Source organism: Saccopteryx leptura, chromosome 3 (genome assembly GCF_036850995.1).
Source record: "Saccopteryx leptura isolate mSacLep1 chromosome 3, mSacLep1_pri_phased_curated, whole genome shotgun sequence".
Lineage (NCBI taxonomy): Eukaryota > Metazoa > Chordata > Mammalia > Chiroptera > Emballonuridae > Saccopteryx > Saccopteryx leptura.
The window spans coordinates 76,206,015-76,230,990 of record NC_089505.1 but is presented as its reverse complement, the minus strand read 5'-3'; the positions used below and the strand labels follow the sequence as shown (position 1 = coordinate 76,230,990).

At 40.7% G+C, this 24,976-nt stretch overlaps 1 pseudogene; it reads left to right on the top strand.

Annotated features, from left to right (window-relative positions):
* Positions 1–20,035, top strand: part of LOC136399323 (zinc finger protein 91-like) — a 195,745-nt pseudogene extending 175,710 nt beyond the window's left edge.
* Positions 20,036–24,976: the final 4,941 nt, after the last annotated feature.

The window sequence follows — 24,976 nt, the reverse complement described above, 5'->3', positions numbered from 1 at the left end:
GTATTTTTCTGAAGTTGGAAATGGGGAGGCAGTGAGATTCCCACATGCACCCCCCCGGGATCCACCCAGCATGCCCACCAGGAGGCGATGCTCTGCCCATCTGGGGCATCGCTCTGTTGCAACCAGAGCCATTCTAGCGTCTGAGGTAGAGGCCATAGAGCATCCTCAGCACCCGGGCCAACTTTGCTCCAATGGAGCCTTGGCTGTGGGAGGGGAAGAGAGAGATAGAGAGGAAGAAGAGGGGGAGGGGTGGAGAAGCAGATGGGCGCTTCTCCTGTGTGCCCTGGCTGGAAATTGAACCCAGGACTCCTGCATGCCAGGCTGACACTCTACCACTGAGCCAACTGGCCAGGGCTGGTAATTGGAAATTTTCTTATATCACCAGTGTGTGCTTGGGTGTTTCAGCAGATACTGTCAGAAATGGAAGTAAATTTTTATTCCTCTCTGATGTGACTTTTTTTTTTATTGTTACCTTTCTTGGTTTAGTTTTGAACTTTTTTTGTGTGTGTGACAGAGACAGAGTCAGAGAGAAGGACAGATAGAGACAGACAGACAGGAAGGGAGAGAGACGAGAAGCATCAATTTTTTGTTGCAGCATCTTTTTTTTAATAAATTTTTATTAATGTTAATGGGATGACATTAATAAATCAGGGTACATATATTCAAAGAAAACATGTCTAGGTTATCTTGTCATTAAATTGTTGCATACCCCTCGCCCAGAGTCAGATTGTCCTCCGTCACCCTCTATCTAGATTTCTCTGTGCCCCTCCCCCTCCCCCTAACTCTCTCCCTCCTTCCCTCCTGCGTCCTCCCTCCCCCCACCCCTGGTAACCACCACACTCTTGTCCATGTCTCTTAGTCTCGTTTTTATGTTCCACCAATGTATGGAATCATGTAGTTCTTGTTTTTTCTGATTTACTTATTTCACTCCGTAGAATGTTATCAAGATCCCACCATTTTGCTGTAAATGATCTGATGTCATCATTTCTAATGGCTGAGTAGTATTCCATAGTGCAGAGGTCTCAAACTCGCGGCCCCGCGGGCCGCATGCGGCCCGCCAAACAATTTTGTGCGGCCCGCAGACTAATCCACGAAGTTCAAAATATTTTGGATAAAATTAAGTAAGCCTAGGGGCCTACTTGTATTTTTCATTTCTCTAGCATCCTAGCTAGATATTAGCTTAATTAACAGCAGTTGTGATGCGAACTACAGTTTCTGGTCGTTTTGTGACACTGAGTAAACTGCATGTACGATTGTGCTTGTACTGATTTTTTTTTGTTTTCAACTGCAGTGAGAAAAGTGTTGCGTAACAGTTGCCTTTTGTAGACCTAGTGCGGCCCGCTGAACGGCTGTGATCTTGCTTTGCGGCCCACATGCTGAGTTGAGTTTGAGACCCCTGCCATAGTGTATATGTGCCACATCTTCTTTATCCAGTCTTCTATTGAAGGGCTTTTTGGTTGTTTCCATGTCTTGGCCACTGTGAACAGTGCTGCAATGAACATGGGGCTACATGTGTCTTTACGTATCAATGTTTCTGAGGTTTTGGGGTATATACCCAGTAGAGGGATTGCTGGGTCATAGGGTAGTTCTATTTTCAGTTTTTTGAGGAACCACCATACTTTCCTTTATAATGGTTGTACTGCTTTACATTCCCACCAACAGTGGATGAGAGTTCCCTTTTCTCCGCAGCCTCTCCAACATTTGCTATTATCTGTCTTGTTGATAATAGCTAATCTAACAGGGGTGAGGTGGTATCTCATTGTAGTTTTGATTTGCATTTCTCTAATAACTAATGAAGCTGAGCATCTTTTCATATATCTGTTGGCCATTTGTATTTCTTCCTGGGTGAAGTGTCTGTTTATGTCCTCTTCCCATTTTTTTATTGGATTGTTTGTTTGTTTGTTGTTGAGTTTTATGAGTTCTTTGTAAATTTTGGATATTAGGCCTTTATCTGAGCTGTTGTTTGAAAATAACATTTCCCATTTAGTTGGCTGTCTGTTTATTTTGATATCAGTTTCTCTTGCTGAGCAAAAACTTTTTATTCTGATGTAGTCCCATTCATTTATCTTTGCCTTCACTTCTCTTGCCATTGGAGTCAAGTTCATAAAATGTTCTTTAAAACCCAGGTCCATGAGTTTAGTACCTATGTCTTCTTCTATGTACTTTATTGTTTCAGGTCTTATATTTAGGTCTTTGATCCATTTTGAATTAATTTTAGTACACGGGGACAAGCTGTAGTCGAGTTTCATTCTTTTGCATGTGGCTTTCCAGTTTTCCCAACACCATTTGTTGAAGAGGCTTTCTTTTCTCCATTGTGTGTTGTTGGCCCCTTTATCAAAGATTATTTGACCATATATATGTGGTTTTATTTCTGGGCTTTCTATTCTGTTCCATTGGTCTGAGTGTCTATTTTTCTGCCAATACCATGCTGTTTTGATTATCGTGGCCCTATAATATAGTTTAAAGTCAGGTATTGTAATGCCCCCAGCTTCATTCTTTTTCCTTAGGATTGCTTTGGCTATTCGGGGTTTTTTATAGTTCCATATAAATCTGATGATTTCTTGTTCCATTTCTTTAAAAAATGTCATAGGAATTTTGATGGGAATTGCATTAAATTTATATATTTCTTTGGGTAATATGGCCATTTTAATTATATTTTTTCTCCTATCCAAGAACAAGGAATATTTTTACATCTCATTGTGTCTTTTTCTATTTCTCTTAACAACGCCTTGTAGTTTTTGTTATATAGGTCCTTTACATTCTTTGTTATGTTTATTCCTAGGTATTTTTTTGTTGTTGTTGCAATCATGAAGGGGATTATATTTTTGAGTTCGTTTTCTAATATTTTATTGTTGGCATATAGAAAGGCTATGGACTTTTGTATGTTAATTTTGTATCCTGCGACCTTCCTGTATTGGTTTATTGTTTCTAGTAATCTTTTTGTGGAGTCCTTAGGGTTTTCGATGTATAGGATCATATCATCAGCAAAAAGTGATACCTTTACTTCTTCTTTTCCGATATGGATGCCTTTTATTTCTTTGTCTTGTCTGATTGCTCTGGCCAGAACTTCTAGCACCACGTTAAATAAGAGTGGAGAGAGTGGACAACCCTGTCTTGTTCCTGATGTGAGGTGGAAAGTCCTCAGTTTTATGCCATTTAATATGATGTTGGCTGATGGTTTATCATATATGGCCTTTATCATGTTGAGATATTTTCCTTCTATACCCATTTTGTTGAGAGTCTTAAACATAAAATTGTGTTGTATTTTATCAAAAGCCTTTTCTGCATCTATTGATAAGATCATGTGGTTTTTGTTCTTTGCTTTGTTGATATGGTGTATTACGTTAATCGTTTTGCATATGTTGAACTATTCTTGAGATTCTGGGATGAATCCCACTTGATCATGATGTATTATTTTTTTAATATGTTGTTGTATTTGATTTGCCAGTATTTTGTTTAGTATTTTAGCATCTGTATTCATTAGAGATATTGGTCTGTAGTTTTCTTTCTTTGTGCCATCTTTGCCAGGTTTTGGTATGAGAGTTATGTTGGCCTCATAAAATGTGTTTGGAAGTATTGCTTCTTCTTCAATTTTTTGGAAGACTTTGAGTAGAATAGGAACCAAGTCTTCTTTGAATGTTTGATAGAATTCACTAGTATAACTGTCTGGGCCTGGACTTTTATTTTTGGGGAGGTTTTTAATGGTTTTTCTATTTCCTCCCTGCTGATTGGTCTGTTTAGGCTTTCTGCTTCTTCATAACTCAGTCTAGGAAGGTTGTATTGTTCTAGGAATTTATCCATTTCTTCTAGATTGTTGTATTTGGTAGCATATAGTTTTTCATGGTATTCTACAATAATTCTTTGTATATCTATGATGTCTGTGGTGATTTCTCCTCTTTTATTTTGGATTTTATTTGAGTCCTGTGCCTTTTTCCCTTGGTGAGTCTTGCCAAGGGTTTGTCAATTTTGTTGATCTTTTCAAAGAACCATATCCTTGTTTTATTGATTTTTTTCTATAGTTTTTCTGTTCTCTATTTCGTTTATTTCTGCTCTGATTTTTATTATGTCCTTTCTTTGGCTGGTTTTGGGTTGTCTTTGTTCTTTTTCTAGTTCCTTAAGGTGTGAAGTTAAGTGGTTTACTTGGGCTCTCTCTTGTTTGTTCATATAGGCCTGAAGTGATATGAACTTTCCTCTTATTACTGCTTTTGCTGCATCCCAGAAATTCTGGTATGTCGTATTGTCATTTTCATTTGTCTGTATATATCTTTTGATCTCTGCGCTTATTTCTTCTTTGACCCATTCATTTTTTAGAAGTATGTTGTTTAGTTTCTACATTTTTGTGGGTTTTTCCCCCTCTTTTTTGCAATTGAATTCTAGTTTCAAGGCTTTATGATCAGAGAATATGCTTGGTACAATTTCAATTTTTCTAAATTTGCTGATATTGTCTTTGAGGCCCAACATATGGTCAATTCTTTTTTTTTTTTTTTAATTTTTTTTAATTTTTATTTTATTTATTCATTTTAGAGAGGGAGAGAGAAAGACACACAGAGAGAGAGAGAGAGAGAGAGAGAGACAGGGGGGAGGAGCTGGAAGCATCAACTCCCATATGTGCCTTGACCAGGCAAGCCCAGGTTTCGAACCGGCGACCTAAGCATTCCAGGTCGACGTTTATCCACTGCGCCACCACAGGTCAGGCATATGGTCCATTCTTGAGAATGTTCCATGTACACTAGAGAAAAATGTATACTCTGTCGCTTTGGGATGAAGTGTCCTGTAGATGTCTATCATATCCAGGTATTCTAGTATTTCGTTTAAGGCCAATATATCTTTATTGATTCTCTGTTTGGATGACCGATCTAGAGCCATCAGCGGTGTATTGAGGTCTCCAAGTATGATTGTATTTTTGTCAGTTTTTGTTTTAAGGTCAATAAGTAGCTGTCTTATATATTTTGGTGCTCCTTGGTTTGGTGCATATATATTAAGGATTGTTATGTCTTCTTGATTCAGTGTCTCCTTAATCATTATGAAATGACCATTTTTGTCTCTTGAGTACTTTTTCTGTCTTGTAGTCAGCATTATTAGATATGAGTATTGCAACACCTGCTTTTTTTTGGGTGTTGTTTGCTTGCAGTATTGTTTTCCAGCCTTTCACTTTGAATTTGTTTTTATCCTTGTTGCTTAGATGTGTTTCTTGTAGGCAGCATACAGTTGGATTTTCTTTTTTAATCCATTCTGCTACTCTGTGTCTTTTTATTGGTAAATTTAATCCATTTACATTTAGTGTAATTATTGACGCTTGTGTGTTCCCTATTGCCATTTTATAAATTGCTTTCTGTTAGTTTTGTATCTTGTTTGATTCTTCTCTTTTGTTTTTCTATCATTTGTTTTTGTTTGTTTGTATTCCATATTTCTTTCCTCTGTTGCTACCTTTTTTAAATCAAGTGTTTTTGTGGTGGTTTTTTCAAGGGTGGTTACCATTAAGTAATGAAAAGGGTACCTACCATATTCATTGTAGTACCCTATCTTATGAGTATTTCTGCGCTTCATCGTCCTTTGCTACTGTTAATCTCCATCCTCTCCCCCCTTTTTTTCTTTTGTTGTCACAGTATAAATTTGGTTTTATTGTGTTCTTGGTGGAGCTGTTACTTGTGGTTTGGTTTTGTTTTGTTCTTTGAATCTGGTTGGAAAACCCCCTTTAGTATTTCCTGGAGTGGGGGCTTTCTGATGATAAATTCTCTCATCTTTTCTGTATTTGTGAATGTTTTTATATCTCCTTCGTACTTGAAGGATAGCTTTGATGGGTATAGTATTCTTGGCTGAAAGTTCCTCTCTTTCAGGGCTTTAAATATTGGGGTCCACTCTCTTCTAGCTTGTAGAGTTTCTGCTGAGAAATCTGATGATAATCTAATAGGCTTTCCTTTATATGTTGTACTCTTCTTTTCCCTAGCTGCCTTGAGAATTTTTTCTTTGTCATTGGTTTGTGTCATCTTCATTATGATGTGCCTTGGAGTGGGTTTGTTGGGGTTAAGAAAACTCAGTGTTCTGTTTGCTTCTTGAATTTGAGGCTTTAGTTCTTTCTGCAGGCTTGGGAAGTTCTCGTCTATTATTTGTTTGAGTATATTCTCCATTCCATTTTCTTTCTCTTCTCCCTCTGATATACCTATTATTCTTATTTTATTCTTTCTGATGGAGTCAGATAATTCCTGTAGGGCTTTCTCGTTTTTTATTATTTTTGAGTCTCTTCTTCTCTCTGTTGTGCCTCAAGTTGTTTGTCTTCTATTTCACTAATCCTATCTTCTATCTGGCCTGTTCTATTAGCTAAGCTTGTTACCTCGTTTTTCAGCTCGTGAATTGAGTTTTTCATTTCTGTTTGATTTGTTTTTATAGTTTCAATTTCCTTGGTAATATATTCTTTGTGATCGTTGAGTTGTTTTCTGATCTCCCTAAATTGCCTTTCTGTGTTTTCTTGTTTATCTCTGAGTATTTTTAGGATTTCTATTTTAAATTCTCTGTCATTTAGCTCCAAGGTTTCCAATATGTTAAATCTTTTCTCCATAGATTTTTCCACATCTATTTGTGTTACCTCTCTATCTTTTGTATCCATAATATTCTATTTCCTTTTAATTATTGGCATCTGAGGGTGGTCTTGTTGATAGCACTAATTAGAATTAATAAAGAATAAAAAGTTAAAGAAAAAAAGAAAAACACCTCACATAAAAAAAAACCAGTAATAATTTATTATTTCCCCCTTTTTTCTTTCTTCTCTTCCTCTCCTCTCCCCTCCTTAGGGAAATATCGTGATGAGCTGTGAATTATATTATGCTAAATGGAACAAAAACTGCCTATAACGGAGGGCCTGATTTGGGGTGAAGAGTTCAAGGGGCAAAAAAGGGAGTAGGGACCTACTAAATGCAAAAAAAAGGAGAAAATCTTAGACAAGTATAAAATGACTTGCTTGTAAGTGATGGTTGACTAAGAGATATAATGAGAGGGATAAGAGGGAAACAGGAAGAAGGATAAAAAAAATAATAATTAAAGAAGAAAAAAAATAATAAGTAAAAATCTGTTGTATTAAGTGGAGCAAAGACTAAATACAATGGAGACCTTGGGTTGGGAGGAATGCTAGTGAGTTAAAAAGCAACATAAAAAGTACCCAAAATGCCACAAAAGCAAACAAACAAAAGAAAACCAAAAACAAAAGCAAAAAAAAACAAAAACAAAAAAAACTTGAGTCCTAAATTAAATAATTTGTTCATGATTGAGGATTGAATGGGAGGAAAAGTAAAAGGAGAAAAGAAGAAACGAATAGAAAGGAAAAAATAAGAAAAAGAGAAAAACGAAGGAAGAAAAAAAGGAAAAGAAAAAAAAACAAAAGGGGAGAGAGTGAGAGTTAAGGGTTTTGGAGTGTAACCCTAAAGGAGAGTAAGGATGAAGAAAAGAAATAAAATGTAACACTCATGGGTAGTGTAGTTCAAGAAAAGGGAAGCATAAGATGGGCAGAGAATACAAGGACCAAGGTGAAGGAAATAGAAATAGTAATGATAAAGGCAATAAGATAGAAGAAACAAACAACAACAATGAAAAAATAGTGGAACAAGTTATAAAGTCTGTGGGTTTTTCTTGATTTTGAGAGGTTAACTTCTTCCTTTTTCTTTTCTCTCCCTCTTCCTGGTCGGTGACTCTGTACCCCAGGCTCTGCCCCTGTGTCACGCTTAGGTAGGGATTTGCAGTTGATGGGATTCTATGGCAATGTCATATAATTGGCTTTAGTCTCATTGGTAGTTAAGGCTTGTTGGCGTTTGCAGGGTCCAACAATGAGAGAGTTTGCTTTCCCGGAGTCTCTCTCCTAGTCTCCCCTTCCTGAATTAGCAGTCTGGTGATCCAGCTATGAGGCTGCCCCTGCTTCTGCCTGGGGAGTAAGAGGCTCAAAGAGCTGGGAAATCCCCACTCTATCCCCACTCAGCGCAAGGCTCTGGGTAAGGCTCTGGCAGTCAGAGCCTCCAGCGTAATCAAGCGGGGCTGGGAGTCAATTGTTGTCAAGGTGACTGTTCAGCGCCTAGCAATCAGTTGGACCTCTCAACCCAGGCTTTCCACACTTTGTAGCCTGTTTTGGCTGGGAAGAATAGGTACTAGTCGCTGCTTGCTGTATAGATCTTAACATTTGCCAAGTCCCTCTTGTTAGCGTATATCCCTGAATATGAAGGCTCTGTCAATCAGAAGTTGCCGCCGCCCCTTTAGTGAGAGGCACTAAAAAATATCACGCCTCTTGTCTTGGATCGCTGAACTGAGAGAGATCTTATCAATTAGAGCCCCGTGGGTGTGCAGATTTCGTGGGTTAAGCTAATTTCAGTGATTGGATCCGCAGCTGTGTTCCAGAAAGTATTTCAAGCTGCCGGCACGCCCCTCCCCCAACGCTTGATTGTTAGCTTGAATGGCTCGGTGAGGTGCCCTGCCCACGGAATCTCCAGAGTAGGAAAGATAGCTTTGGCGCCCTTTCCGCTTGCCTTGCCGCTGGTGGCTGGGGTGCACTGGGCGCACGGGAGAATGGGGCACTCTGGGTGTGCGGGTGAGTGGGTGCTCTGGGCGTGTGGGCGAGTGGGACGTTCAGGGCACGCGAGTGAATGGGGTGCTCTGGGCACCGGTGGCTGGGGACTCTCACTTGCAGTATGCGGGCCGCTGGGGATGCTGGCGGTGCAAGGGAGCTCGCTCTGTGACCGGACCGCGGCACGGGGTGCGTGCACGTGGCTTCTCACGGCACACCGGCGGCTGCTGGCAGCACTCAGACTGTTGCTCCCCAAGTGTGGGCGGGCAGTTGCACGCGTGGGTTGACTCACCACAGGCATACTCTCTCCTCGGCTTGAATGAACGTCCGTGCGGTAGTTAGCTTCCTCCACACCTTCAGCTCTGACCCGTCTCTCAGATTCAAGTTATAACAGTCCTTTCACTTTCAGTGTGTGTGGAACTCCAGAATGCTCCGAGGATAAATTTTTCTGTTTCTAGTTGTAAATTTGTTGAGATTTTGGGGAGATCTGTTGGATGCGCTGCTCACAGCGCCATTTCCGTGACGTCCTGTTGCAGCATCTTAATTGTTCATTGATTGCCTTCTCATATGTGCTTTGATCAGGGGGCTACAGCAGACTGAGTGACCCTTTGCTTGAGCTAGTGACCTTGGGCTCAAGCTGGTGAGCTTTGCTCAAACCAGATGAGCCCGCGCTCAAGCTAGCAACCTCAGGGCCTCAAAACTGGGTCCTTGGCATCCCAGTCTGACACTCTATCCACTGCGCCACTCCCTGGTCAGGCTACCTTTGAACTCAACCTGCCTTTAGAATTCTTAAAATGCAATTTTGTCAATAATTGCTGGTATGTCTATTTACCTTGTGTGATAACTGTGAACATTTATTTTTATATCTTTCAGCTATGGCATTTGAAGAGAACCAGACATTAGAAAAGCCAGGAATAGTAGATTTCTTCTCTAAAACAATACTGGTAAGGTGTGGAAGGTGTGGTTTTGATAATTTAAACTTAATGAAAGCCTTGGAATTTTAGTAAGAGTGATGAGAAGAAAGAATGTTAATATGGACAGAACTATCCTGTGGCAATTATTTTTTGTATTATTTATTTAGACAGAAAACAATGGGGGGGGGGGAGAGAGTAACAGACAGAAACATTGATCTTTTTCTGTATGTGCCCTGACCAGGGATTGAGCCTGCAACCTTTGCATACCTGGATGACATTAAAACCAGCGCAGGTTGTCGGCCACAGTGGGACAGTCATTATTATTAATTTTTAATTGTTTATTCCACTCTGGCCTGTTAACCACTTAGTTGGTTAATAGCATCGTCCTGAAACAACAAGGTTGTGGATTTCATTCCTGGTAAGGGCACACAGGAAAGCAACCAATGAGTGGATGACAGGGTAGAACAACAAGTGAATGCTTTCTTCCTCCTCCTCTTTCTCCCTGCCTCTTTCTGTCACTCTGAAAATAAAAAAGATATTGAGCCCTGCCTGGACAGGTCAGTTGGAGGGTTGTCCCGGAGCACAGATGTTGCTGGTTCAATTCCCCAGTCAAGGCTCATACAGGAGCAGCTCAGTGTTCCTGTTTTTGTCTCCCTGCCTCTCTGAAAAAAGGAAAAGAACACATTGCATTGATTTTAGTGAAAGAGGGGAAGGGAGAGAGGTGGAGAAAAACAAGAACATCGATCTGCTCTTTTATGTGCCCAGACAGGGAGTCTCTAACCAGCAACCTCGGTGCTTTGGGATTATGCCAGAGGTCCCCAAACTATGGCCTGTGGGCGGCATGTGGCCCCCTGAGGCCATTTATCCAACCCTCCCCCCCTGCACTTCTGGAAGGGGCACCTCTTTCATTGGTGGTCAGTGAGAGGAACATAGTTCCCATTGAAATACTGGTCAGTTTGTTGATTTAAATTTACTTGTTCTTTATTTTAAATATTGTATTTGTTCCTGTTTTGTTTTTTTACTTTAAAATAAGATATGTGCAGTGTGCATAGGGATTTGTTCATAGTTTTTTTTATAGTCTGGCCCTCCAGCGGTCTGAGGGACAGTGAACTGGCCCCTTGTGTAAAAAGTTTGGGGACCCCTCGATTATGTTCTAACCAGTTGAGCTATCGGCAGTACACTTATTTGTGAATAACTCTTTGTTTTTTATATAGGTCACAAATATACATTTAGGGAACTTTCTATTTAAGTCAGCTACATTGTATATCAATTACTTTCTAAAAATAAAGATTGACCCTGGCTGGTTTCCCTAGTGGTAGAACATAGGCCCAGTGTGTGTATGTACTGATTCCTGATCAGGGCACACAGAAGAACAACTCTTTGCTTCTCCCCTCCTCTTTCTCTTGATTCTTGCTCTCCCTCTCTCTGTCTTCCCCTCCCACGGCCAGGGCTGGATTGGTTGAGAGAGTTGATCTCATTCACTAAGGAAGGTTCCATGGCCACTGCTCTAGGTGCTTAAAAAATTGGCTTCATTGCTGAGCACTGGAACAATGACCCCAGATGGGTAAAGCATAATCATCTAGTGAGTTTGCCATGTGGATTTAAGCCAGGACACATGTGGGACTCTGTCTCTGCCTCCTGTCCTCTCACTAAAATAAAAAACAATTATATAAAAAGATCAAAAACTATTCTTTACTATTTCATATTTTTTGGATAAAAAAATCTGAAAAAGCTAGGATTGTATATAATCTGTGGAGTAGTCATTCAATTTGTTTTTCAAATGTTTATAATTCCAATGTCTGTCATTTTTATAAACTTTGGAACAAATTTTATAAGCCAGCATGGTTTACTAGGTATTGCAGAGTAGTTATTTTGGAATAAGTGTACATGTTAAATGAAATTATACCTTTTACTAAAGGTTTTTCTATCTTCAATGATTACCAGAGTACACATAATGAAGACAGACGTTATCAATGCAATGAACTTTGGAAAAACTTCAAACAAGAAGCAATTTGTAATCAAAATGAGAAAACTCTGTTTCCAGAGAACCATTTTGAACACAGAAGAGTGTTTGACCAAATGTCACATTCTAATATTCATCAGGTCATTCATGTTGTGGAGATAACAAATGAACAAAGTAAATGTGTCAAATTTTTTAAGCAATGTTCAAATCATACTGAAGATGAGAACATTCATACTGAAGAGGAAGCTTCTTCAACTCTTTATAACCATCAGAAAATTCATACTGGAGAGGTATTTCATGAATGTTTAGAATGTGGCAAAACCTTTAAGTGGTTCTCACAGTTTACTATACATCAAAGAATTCACATGGGAGAAAAACCATACAAATGTAGAGAATGTGGTAAAGCCTTTAGCCATGTCTCAAGTCTTACTAGGCATCAGAGAATTCATATTGGAGAGCGGTCTCCGTCTCATAAATGTTTAGAATGTGGCAAAACCTTTAAGTGGTTTTCACAGTTTACTATACATCAAAGAACTCACACGGGAGAAAAACCATACAAATGTACAGAATGTGGCAAAGCCTTTAGCAAGTCATCGACTCTTACTCAACATCAGAGAGTGCATACTGGTGAGAAGCTCTATCAATGTAGAGAATGTGGCAAAGCCTTTAGCCATTTCTCAAGTCTTACAAGGCATCAGAGAATTCATACTGGAGAGCGGTCTCGGTCTCATAAATGTTTAGAATGTGGCAAAACCTTTTTCCGGAACTTACACCTTACTGTACATCAAAGAATTCACACAGGAGAGAAACCATACCAATGCAGACAATGTGGCAAAGCTTTTACCAATTCCTCTGCTTTTACTATACATCAAAGAATTCACACCAGAGAGAAACCATACAATTGCAGACAATGTGGCAAAGCCTTCAGAAGTTCATCAGGGCTTACGAAACATCAGAGAGTTCATACTGGAGAGAGGACTTATAAATGTTTAGAATGTGGCAAAACCTTTATGCAAAACTCACAGCTTATTATACATCAAAGAGTTCACACAGGAGAGAAACCATACAAATGTAGAGAGTGTGGCAAAGCCTTTAGCCAATCATCAACTCTTACTGTACATCAAAGAAGTCATACAGGAGAGAAACCGTACAAATGTAGAGAATGTGGCAAGGCCTTTAAGCAATCCTCAACTCTTACTATACATCAAAGAAGTCATACAGGAGAGAAACCGTACAAATGTAGAGAATGTGGCAAGGCCTTTAGGCAATCTACAACTCTTACTGTACATCAAAGAAGTCATACAGGAGAGAAACCATACAAATGTAGAGAATGTGGCAAAAACTTTATGCAAAACTCACAGCTTATTATACATCAAAGAGTTCACACAGGAGAGAAACCATACCAATGCAGGCAATGTGGCAAAGCCTTTAACTATTCCTCTGCTCTTACTGTACATCAAAGAATTCACACGGGAGAAAAACCATACAAATGTACAGAATGTGGCAAAGCCTTTAGCAAGTCATCGACTCTTACTCAACATCAGAGAGTGCATACTGGTGAGAAGCTCTGTCAATGTAGAGAATGTGGCAAAGCCTTTAGCCATTTCTCAAGTCTTACAAGGCATCAGAGAATTCATACTGGAGAGTGGTCTCAGTCTCATAAATGTTTAGAATGTGGCAAAACCTTTTTCCGGAACTTGCACCTTACTGTACATCAAAGAACTCACACCAGAGAGAAATCATACAATTGCAGACAATGTGACAAAGCCTTCAGAAGTTCATCAGACCTTACAAAACATCAGAGAGTTCATACTGGAGAGAAGTCTCATAAATGTTTAGAGTGTGGCAAAACCTTTATGCAAAACTCACAGCTTATTATACATCAAAGAGTTCACACGGGAGAGAAACCATACAAATGTAGAGAATGTGGCAAAGCCTTTAGCCAATCATCAACTCTTACTGTACATCAAAGAAGTCATACAGGAGAGAAACCGTACAAATGTAGAGAATGTGGCAAGGCCTTTAGGCAATCCTCAACTCTTACTATACATCAAAGAAGTCATACAGGAGAGAAACCGTACAAATGTAGAGAATGTGGCAAGGCCTTTAGGCAATCCTCAACTCTTACTATACATCAAAGAAGTCATACAGGAGAGAAACCGTACAAATGTAGAGAATGTGGCAAAACCTTTATGCAAAACTCACAGCTTATTATACATCAAAGAGTTCACACAGGAGAGAAACCATACCAATGCAGGCAATGTGGCAAAGCCTTTAACTATTCCTCTGCTCTTACTGTACATCAAAGAACTCACACGGGAGAGAAACCGTACAAATGTAGAGAATGTGGTAAAGCCTTTATTGATTCCTCAACTCTTACTGTACATCAAAGAACTCACACAGGAGAGAAACCATACAAATGCAGACAATGTGGCAAAGCATTTAGCTGTTCTTCAGATCTTATTAAACATCAGAGAGTTCATACTGGAGAGAGGTCCCATAAATGTTTGGAATGTGGCAAAATGTTTACAACTTCCTCAGTTCTTAAAAATCATCAGAGAATTCATATGGAGAGAGGTCACATAAATGTTTAGAATGTGGAAAAGGCTTTAACTATTCCTCTGCTCTTACTATACATCAAAGGACTCACACAGGAGAGAAACTATACGAATGCAAACAATGTGGCAAAGCCTTTATTGATTCCTCAACTCTTACTATACATCAAAGAACTCACATAAAAGAGAAATTATATAAATGCAGACAATGTGGCAAATAAACGTCAGAAAGTTCATACTGGAGAGAAGTCTCATAAGTGTTTAGAATGAAGCAAAACCTTTAGAAGTTCCTCAGTTCTTAAGAACCATCAGGATTCATGCTTCACAGAAGCCTTACAAATGAAGAGAATGTGGCAAAGCCTTTGGGCAGTCTAGAAACCACATGTTTAGGGAGTGTAATAAGGTTTTTGTTTGGTAGGTGAATCTTACTAAACATTAGAGAATTCATTTTTAAGAGAAGCCTTACAAATACAGGGTTTGTGAGAAACCTTAAATAACTGATCTCATCTTTCTAAACAAGAGAATACATACCAGAGAGTCACTTTGCAAATGAAAAGTATGTGGCAAAGCTTTTTTTTACCTGTGCTTATAACTTGTTGAATATTGCAGAATTTATGATGGAGAGAAACAGTTAAAATGTCAGTAATTTGGCAAAACATTTAACCTTTGTTTAAGCCTCTTTGAGATCAGACAAACCTTAAAATGCAATTTATTTTCCAAAGTCTTTGTCCTTATTTACATCTTACTCAACACCTGGTAATACTGGGTGGAAGAGGAACAGGCATAAAGAACATGGGAAAGCTTTACACACTGTGCAAACCTTACTCGACACCCCTGTGAGCAACAGAATTTCTCAAACCTCAGGGTTTTCACCATGTATTGCCTTTAGATAAGTTCCCTGTGTAACTTAAATCCTTGCTCTTTTGGTTTATTTCTAATGATCTAACAACTTGAGAACCCGAAGTAGTCTGCAGATGGATCCTGTATAGGCTTGTGCTCTGGGTCCTGCTTCTCTCTTCCAGCATCCGCCGTGGCCCGCATGAGTAGACTGCAGGTGTGCTGTGCAGTTCCTCCAGGTCTTCTGAGTTTTGAATGTGCCTTGAGTGTATTTCAAGTGATCATCACCATTAGTAAGAATTTCAGGTGGGAAGAGTTTAAGGTGGATGCAACGAAGTTTGTTGGCTCGTTTAGTATCCTGTCCTGCATTTGTATGAGCTGTTCGATAATAGTTCCTTTGTGTGCACACTCCCTGAAAATCAACAGCATTGCAGAATCTTGATAGCGGATAGTGCTTTTATGTGCTTCCAGATGGAGCTATAACCTCACTGTATGCGGCGTTCGTATTTATATGCATCTACTGGTGTTTTGTGTTTTGCATTCATGACCTGCAACAGTGTTTTTATGGCTTTTGGATTGTTCCAGGACAAACTACAGGCCCTCACCTTGATGGGAGTTGTTCTATTTCCCAGTAGTCTAGTGAGGAATGTTGAGGTGTATTGATGCACATTATCCATATATGGATGTTTTTATCTTGTGGTCATTGGGAAAACGAATCTGACACTCTCTAGGTTTAAAAGACTTTTTATCTTTATTTTTTCTAGAATGTGTGTACTTTTCAGCAAGAGGGACAGATGGGTATAGATATTAAGGGAGAAAGACGAGAGGCAGAAACTCATAATTGTGGCACTTCACAATGGCTTTGTGTGTGTGTGTGTGTGCGCGCGCGCGCGCACGCACATGCACACAACCAACAGGGACATGTAGGGAAGGAGAGGAAGGGAAAGAGATGAGAAGCATCAATTCTTCATTGTGGTGCCTTATCGTTCATTGTTTTTTTATATATGCCTTGACAAGGGTCCTCCAGCTGAGCCAGTGACCTTTTGCTCAAGTCAGCAACCTTTGTTTTCCAGTCAGCAATCTTGGGCTTCAAGCCGTCAACCAGGGGTTCATGTCTATGATCCCATGCTTAAGCTGGTGAGCCCGTGCTGCATCCGGTGACCTAAGGGTTTCTAATTAGGGTCCTCAGAATCCCAGGTCGAGGCTCTATCCACTGCGCTACTTAGTGATCAGGCTAAAATATATAATTCTGCTTTGGGGTGAAATATTTTGATGAACCTAAGTTTATCTTACCTAATGTGTCATTTTAAACCACTCTTGTTAATTTTATGCACAGGGGAGCTAGCTATTCCTGATAATTGAAGTTAAAGTTTATTTTTTACCATTGTATAACTGAATTATAAAATGGTTGCCATAGCCAGTTACATTAGTCAGTGAAAAGCCTCATCCCAATGCAAGGTGCTGTGTTTGAATGCCGATCAAGGCACACACAGGAACAGCTCAATGTGCTGGTCTCTTTTTGTGCCTCTTAAAAATAAAATAAGGCCCTGTCCGGTTGGCTCAATGGTAGAGCATCGGCCTGGCGTGCAGAAGTCCCGGGTTCGATTCCTGGCCAGGGCACACAGGAGAAGCGCCCATCTGCTTCTCTACCCCTTCCCCTCTCCTTCCTCTCTGTCTCTCTCTTCCCCTCCTGCAGCAAGGCTCCATTGGAGCAAAGATGGCCCGGGTGCTGGGGATGGCTCCTTGGCCTCTGCCCCAGGTGCTAGAGTGGCTCTGGTCACAACAAAGCGACGCCCCGGAGGGACAGAGCATCACCCCCTGCTGGGCAGAGCATCGCCCCCTGGTGGGCGTGCCGGGTGGATCCCGGTCGGGCGCATGCAGGAGTCTGTCTGACTGTCTCTCCCCGTTTTGAGCTTCAGAAAAATACAAAAAAATAAATAAATAAAATAAAATAAAATGGCAAAAACTAAATGCCTATAAATTATCACCTAAAGTAGAAATAAAGTAAATGCTTCAATCAAAAGTTATAGGTTAGCTGAATGGATACAAGAACCAGACCCATACATATGCTATCTACAAGAGATTCTCTTCAGATTAGAAGACAGAGTAAAGGTAGGGATATCTCAGCTTGACCTGTGGTGGTGCAGTGGATAAAACTGGAACGCTGAGGTAGCCAGTTCAAAACCCCAGGCTTGCCTACTCAGAGCACATATGGGAATTGATACTTCTTGCTCCGTCCCACCACTCCTCTCTGTTCTCTCTAAAATAATTTTTAATTTTAAGAGATTACGTTATTTTCTATGGAACCTACTCTACAAATGTGCTCTGTGAGAGATCTAATCATGGACCATGTACATATAATAGTTTGAGATAACTGTGCTCATACGTAGATGACCCATGCAATATAGGTGGCTATTAATGGAGTCAACATGGAAAACGGTTTGTAGATACCCAGAAACTCATTGTGGAAGGCTCCTGAGCAGGTCAGAAAAGGTTTGATGGAAACTCCAGTAATGATGCTTCACTTTTATGTGTACTACTAATGCTTTACTTTGACTTTTGAAAATTTGGAAATTCCATAAAGCTAAGTGAGATAGCAAAACCCAACCAACCTTCTGCCTCAAAGGCAGAAAGAAATAGGGTGTTCTTGGGGTGACTGCAGCCCAGACAGTTTACAGCTGTGGTGTGTGAGATGGTCCCCTTTAACATGGATCCCCCTTGTCCTTCAGTAGGATTATATGCTGAACCCTCCCTCTCGGTTCAGCAAAATCTTGTTGGTGGCCTCTGAGAGAGCGTGTTTCTCCCATGTAGCTCACTGTTCACCTCAGGGACTTTCCATCTGTTGAAGAAGGTGGGGAGCTGACCTGCCCTGACACAGGAATCCAGTACCTGTGCCGCGATGTGGCAGGTCTCTTCCCTTGACATACTCATGAGACGTGTGCATTTCCAATTGGGGGGTACAGATGGTTCTCCCAGCTTCCAGTCCTGTGGTGGCCACAACCCAGTGACTGACTACACCTGAAGATCAAAGGTAATGGGACTCCTCAGCTTCAGCTTCGTCCTCGGCCCTAAATGATTAACTTTGACTATGTACATGTCCAGTAGAGTTCTGAACATCATGGTGGTGAGCATTAACAGTGACTCTGGCCTGACCAGGCGGTGGCGCAGTGGATAGAGCATTGGACTGGGACGCAGAGGACCCAGGTTCGAGACCCCGAGGTCGCCAGTTTGAGCATGGGCTAATCTGGTTTGAGCAAGGCTCACCAGCTTGAGCTAATCTGGTTTGAGCAAGGTTCACCAGCTTGAGCCCTAGGTCGCTGGCTCAAGCAAGGGGTCACTCAGTCTGCTGTAATCCCCAGTCAAGGCACATATGAGAAATCAATGAACAACCACAATGAAGAATTGTTTCTCATCTCTCTCCTTTCCTGTCTGTCTGTCCCTATCTGTCCCCCCCTCCCTTTGTCTCTGCCACAAAACAAACAAAAAAAACCCCACACAAAACAAAACAGAAAACAGTGATTTTGGCTTCTTGGAATGTGAACCACAGGCAGAAGTCCTCGGAGGAACCAGTGAGATCTCTCTGTAGTCCAAGATTTCAATGTGGGGTGCTGACACTGCTGGGTGTGTGATGTGGAGATACTGAAGAGTGTGAAGGACCCATCTTGGAGGGAGAATAATGGGGATAAAGCACATGATCAGGCAGACACAGACCCACGTCCTCCTCTGGTTCCAGGTTCATGCAGGACTTGTGGTCTGCAGGCCCTTGGTCACACAGACAAGCTTCATAAGTCTGTTTGGGACCAGAGTCCTCTTAATGTAGAGAAGTCACAGACTCCACCAAGACTTTGCTGCTTTCTGAGTTTATCCATCATCACACCAATTATTTTCAGAGCTTGTTTTTTAAAACCCTGAAGATAAGAGGTAGAGATAAAAAAGGAGAGTCCTTGACCTGGAGAGTATTATGTTATGTGAAATAAGCCAGGTAGAGAAAGACAAATATGATCTCAGTTACATGTGGAATCTAATGAACAAAGTGAACTGAGGAATGGAATAGAGGCAAGAGGCGGGCTCACAAGCAGCAAAGGGAGAGCTGTCAGCGGGAAGGGAGATGAGGGGGTGGGATCTGAGAAGGTGAAGGGATTAGTGAAATTATATGCACATAACATACACATGACAGCAAATCCCAGAGGGAAGAAGGCATGGAGTTAGGAGGAGGGGAGCAAAGGAGGTGTAATGGGAAACACGGGGGCGGGGGTGAGAGTTTTATTGAGTGGGACTCTTGAACCCATGTTAACAAAAAATTTAAATTAATAAAAAATTTTAAGAAGGAGAGTCCTCATATCCTAATTCTGATAATTGGTGCCTGTTTTAGAAATGTGAGAGAATATGGAAAAAGCAGAAGATACCCAAGTCAGGTGGGAGGAAAGAGAAGACTCCCTGTGTGCACCTGTCCCTGGTGCTGATTGTAGGGTCCCACAGTGTTATCCTGGCACTAATGGAGTCAGGACCACATCTGAACATAAAGATGCCTTTCATTTTTATATCAGTGAGATATAATTTACTGGGAATCTAAGTTGAAGTTCAGCTGGCCCAGCCGCCCTACAAATAGAGCCCATAAACAAAATCTTCATACTTAGTCATAGCCTAAAAGTGAAATATTCCTGTGTGAAATAGTGCCTCCCCTGTTAAGAATGTAAAATTCTCTTCGTAGAAAGGAATATTTGGGTTGCATAAGCCTTAGAATTCTAATGATGTAGTAATCCTGATACTTCCGGGGCAGAAATAGCCACTCCCATTTTCCAGAGGAAGTCTTATCAGGGACAATTTTAAATCTTCACTAAGTCAAAGCATCTCAAGTTTATGCTCTAATTATTGAAAAACTGATTCCAAAATGTATATGAAAAAACAAAAAACTTAAAGAGCCAAAAAATTCTAAAACAACAGAATGGAGGACTCAAGTTCACATTTCAAATCTTACCATAAGTTTCCTGTAATGTAGAAACTGGGATTGGGTAAAAGAGACACATGGATTGATGTAGTAAAATACAGATCTCTAACTAGACCCACACAAATACAGTTAACTGAGTTTTGACAATGGTGCCCAGACAAAACAAAAAGCATACACTTTCCTTAAATGTTGCTAGAGAGGCCCTGGCCGGTTGGCTCAGCGGTAGAGCATCGGCATGGCGTGCGGGGGACCCGGGTTTGATTCCCGGCCAGGGCACATAGGAGAAGCGCCCATTTGCTTCTCCACCCCCCCCCTCCTTCCTCTCTGTCTCTCTCTTCCCCTCCCGCAGCCGAGGCTCCATTGGAGCAAAGATGGCCCGGGCGCTGGGGATGGCTCCTTGGCCTCTGCCCCAGGCGCTCGAGTGGCTCTGGTCGTGGCAGAGTGTCGCCCTTGGTGGGCGTGCCGGGTGGATCCCGGTCAGGCGCATGCGGGAGTCTGTCTGACTGTCCCCGTTTCCAGCTTCAGAAAAATACAAAAAAAAAAAAATGTTGCTGGAGAAGTTGAATAGCAAGGCTGTTTCAGAATTGCTCTTTTATAAGATGCCAGCAAGCGCTGTCCAAACGTGGCCACCCCATTTTTATCCCCATCACCAGTGTATGAGATTTACAAGAAATCTCCACCTATTTCAACCCTTGGTGTTTCTGCTTGTAAATTTTATTCATTCTGTGTATGTATTGGTACCATACTTACATTAAGGTCCACTGTGTGAAGAATTATGGTGCTGAGGAACATGTCAAAAGCAAACGTACATTGTATGTCAATATTTGCAAGTTGCATGTTACAGTATTTGCTTTTCCTCTATTTTTTCTTCCGTCATTCTACAGTTTTGTACATATTTCTTAAATGTTCACAGTACCAGTTCATTTTCTTATTTGGGATTAACAAATACCTTCTCCCACTGTGGCCCATTGAGTGGTTTTCTTTTTTGCACTCTTGCTGGTGTTCATGAGGAACCATGATTACTATTAGTGGATTCCAATTTACTAATTTTTTCACTAAGTTCATTTTGGTATCTATTTAAGGAAACCCATGATTCCACAGAGCTATAAAACTGTTATTCGACCTTTTGCTGTAAAAACCATTATTGTTTTTCTCTTCACATTTTGATTTGTACTTTATATGAATGACATCAATTATTGTTAATAGTTAAGTAGGCATGAAATGTCACCTTGTTTTATCAACTCACCCAATGCAGAACCACGTGATGGAAAGACCATAATCTCCTCACTTTACTGCAGGTGCCTGTCATAATTCAGGTGACTCTACATGAGTGGTCTGAGTCTGGATTCTTCTTTCTGCTCCATTGCACAAAGTATCTCTGCTTTTCAGTTTCTCAAACTCTAACATTTCCATCTCCATCGGAATGTCTGGTTTCCTCTTTCCCCTGTCTCAGGTAGAGTGAATTATCACCAATTTGTAGGGGTGAGGGTGGTGCTGGTATGACTGCTACAAATGAGGGAAATGTGACCTAGAGAAGAAGTAGGCTTCTCAAGTGTCCATGAACTATTTGTGCTGTGGGGGTGCCACAATTCTATTAAAAATGCATGCTTTACAGCCTTCTCATGAGACTCTGGTGAATGTTCATTTTACCCGTATCCTGAAGAGTCTTCAAAGTTTAAAGAGAGTCACAACCAGCAATGCAGTGCTCTGAAGAGGCAGAAATGACTCAAAAGATTTGTCCCTAGGAGATGGAGACCCTGCTGCTCACAGAAACAAAGTCAGGTAGAAACTGTGTGAAGTAAAACCTGCCTTTCAGGGCCAAGAGGGAGAGCTGAGCTTTTCTGTGAGTGCAGAGTGTATGGCACGGTCCTGCCAGGCTCGTGTTTTTCCTAACTCTCGTAGGACACTCTGCTGTCTCCAATCAACCAAGAATGGAAGGGGCGGTCACCCTTCACACACACCATGGAAGTGGTCCCATCTACCACGTTCCCCTTTCCAATTTATCCTCCACATTCATCTTTCCAACTGCCCTTCAGAATCTGTATCCACATCCATGGTGGTTCTACTTTTATATTTTATCTATTCTGTGTATGTATTGGTTGCATACTTTGGCTTCAACCCAGTGACCTTGGGTCAAGCCAGTGACCATGGGATAATTTTTGAGAGAGGTAGGCACAGTGAGAGACAGTAACATTAAGCTGTTCCTATATGTGCCCTGACAGGGAAATCAAAGTAGCAACCTGCACACTCCAGGAAGATAATCCAGGGCTTTCCTGGCAGTGCTTTTGTCATTTTTTTAGAGAGACGGGGAGATGAAGGGAGAGGGATGGGGGAAGAGAAAGGAAGCATTCATTTGTTTTTCCACTCCATCGTGCAGGTTTTTTGGTTGCTTCCCATGTGTGCCCTGACTCAGGATTATATCCACAACCTTGTTGTTTTAGGACAACACTCTTAACCAATTTAGCTAACTAGCCAGGGCTAATTTTGAAGTCTTTTATAATCTGAATATTTGCATCTGTTTTATAATGAGAAAAGAGAAAGACATGTCAAATTTTTTGCACCAATTGATTAAAGTCTTATAAATATGTTTACTTCATTCCCTCATACATTTTACAAGCAACAAAACTTTCCATAAACAAATTCTTGACGTTTACTGAAAATTGGCCTCTCCCCAAATGTTTTGAGTTTGATAAAGTGTTCTAGCTGCTGTGTATTTATTTGCTGTGGACACAAGTGTTAGGTTAAGTTGGTTCCTTTAGATTTAGAGCCTCTTTAAAGCTCACATTCCCATCACCCAACTTCCCTCTAGGGATCAAAACAGAACATTCTCCGCTGCTGTGAGGCTGTAGTTAATTTGCTTCTTATTCTCTTATTGGCTTCCTGGCTTTCATTTTGAAATGTAGCAAAAAGTTTACCTTTGCAGAAATGTCAGGGAAAGCTTGCATTGGAAAGGGACCTGACCGTTATGGGAGTTTAATTCACAATAGTTGTTTGTAAAAGCCCAGCCACAGGCTCAGAGATGCCAGGTCCCAGCTGTTTGGGGGAAATTCCTGACCTCTTGGCTCTCAAAATTTACCAAGGACATCCAAAAGGACCGTGATAATTAAGCCTGTGCTACATCAAAAAGAATTTCTGTTTCTGTAGCAAAAGTCCCCTCCTGCTCATCAAGTGAGTGAACAAGGCCACAAACCCAATATACTAATCTGAGCATGTCCAGGTGCAGGCAACCCCATGCCAGCAAGTGCCTGCTGTAACCTTATACCTAATGCTCCCTTTTGCAGCTCAGGGCTGACACCTTTTGCTGATCTCAGCCTGCTTGAACCTAGCCACCTTTAAAATAAACTTTCCTCGTGAAACCAGTTAGCCTCGTGTTTTCACGTCGCCTTGTGGTTTCTGCCTTTCAACGAGTGTACACACTGAAAAGTCTTTAATGCTAATGGCTGATGGAAATACTACACAACACAGTATGATCTTCATAATCTACATTCCACAGATCCCCAAATCTATTAGCAACATTATGTATAGTTTTAAAAAGATATTTAGGAACCAACTCATGAAATAATTTGACAAAAGCATTACATTGAACTTTCAGCCCTATAAGAATGAACCACAGTGCCTGACCAGGAAGTTGCATAATGGTTAGAGCATGGACTGTGATGCAGAGGACTCTGGTTCAAAACCCCAAGGTCACCAGCTTGAGCGCAAGCTCATCTATCTTTAGCACGTGCTCACCAGCTTGAACGCGAAGTGGCTGGTTTGAGCCCAATGTCATTGGCTTAAGCAAAGGGATCACTCACTCTGCTGTAGCCCCCTAGGTCAGGGCACATGTGAGAAAGCAATCAATGAACAAAGGATCCACAATGAAGAATTGATGTTCCTTATCTCTCTGCCTGTCTGTCCCTATCTGTTCCTCCCTCTGTGTCTCTCTTTGTCTCTGTCACACACAGAAAAGAATCAACCACAGAAATTAAAACTACATATAAGAATATAACAAGTTAAAAGTCTATCAAAATGATTCTGTTTTTGGACTTAGAGAGGATTTCTTCTAGTATCAAACACAACCTTTGCAATAAAGATAGGTAAATATTGATCCATTCTTTTTTTTTCTTTCATTTTATTTATTTATTTTAGAGAGAGGAGACAAAGAGAGACAGAGAAAAAGGGGGAGAAGCAGAAAGCATCAACTCCTTTATGTGCCTTGACCAGGCAAACCCAGGGTTTCAAACCGTTGACCTCAGCATTACCAGGTTGACGCTTTATCCACTGCACCACCACAGATCAGGCCCATTCTTCATTAGTAACCAGTCATCACAGTTACACTAGTGTTATAAAGTAGCGTACCTTAATTCTGCGGGTTACGTAGAGACACTAAGGCAGGATACAGAAGAATTTTTAGGAGATTTATTAATAAACCAGCTACATATGACTTACACGGGGTATAGCTAACCCAAATTGTTTGTGTCCCAAAATAGCCCTGAAGCTAGTTATATAGACTTGATCACATATAGGGGGAAAAGGAAGGGGAAAATGACACAATAATCAATCATTAACAAGCTTACAACATTCGTCTACAGGATCTATAAAAAACATTCCTACATATTAAAACCTACAAGATAACACAACAGTGATGTTGTTTTACATATCAAAGACATTCACAAATCTTTTAGTGTCTACCCCACTTCCCTTTGTCTAGACTCTAGAGGTATATATTACTCTCAGGACTCCCGGGGGGGGGGGGGAGTTAAAATCAGTGTAGGATATGCAAACATTTTCTCCCAAAGGATCCCATTGAAAGGGGGAAAGGAAGTTCTTCAGATAACCTTTATTCTTTCAGAGAACTATAGGTTAAACTATGACTAGATAACCCAGTTGTCCTTGTAAGCCAAGAAGCTCCTGCATTCTTCTCCCTCCATTCTCCATAGAAAGGAGGGGGCAAAAAGCCTGACTTTTTCTCTTTAAAATGGCGTTGCCAGTACTAAGTTTTACAGTTCTTTGGCACCTTATCACACTAGTTACAAAAAAAACACGAAATATAAACAGTTTGGAAGGGCTTTCAGCAGAATAAATTTTCAGAGTTCCAGAATACCCACTGGGGAAAATAATAAAATACAATGAATAAGGAGTTGTATTTCATCAAGACTCCAATACATTACTAAAAAAACAAACATCATCTGAGGAAAATCTTTATTTAAATGAATATATGAATTGATATTTGAA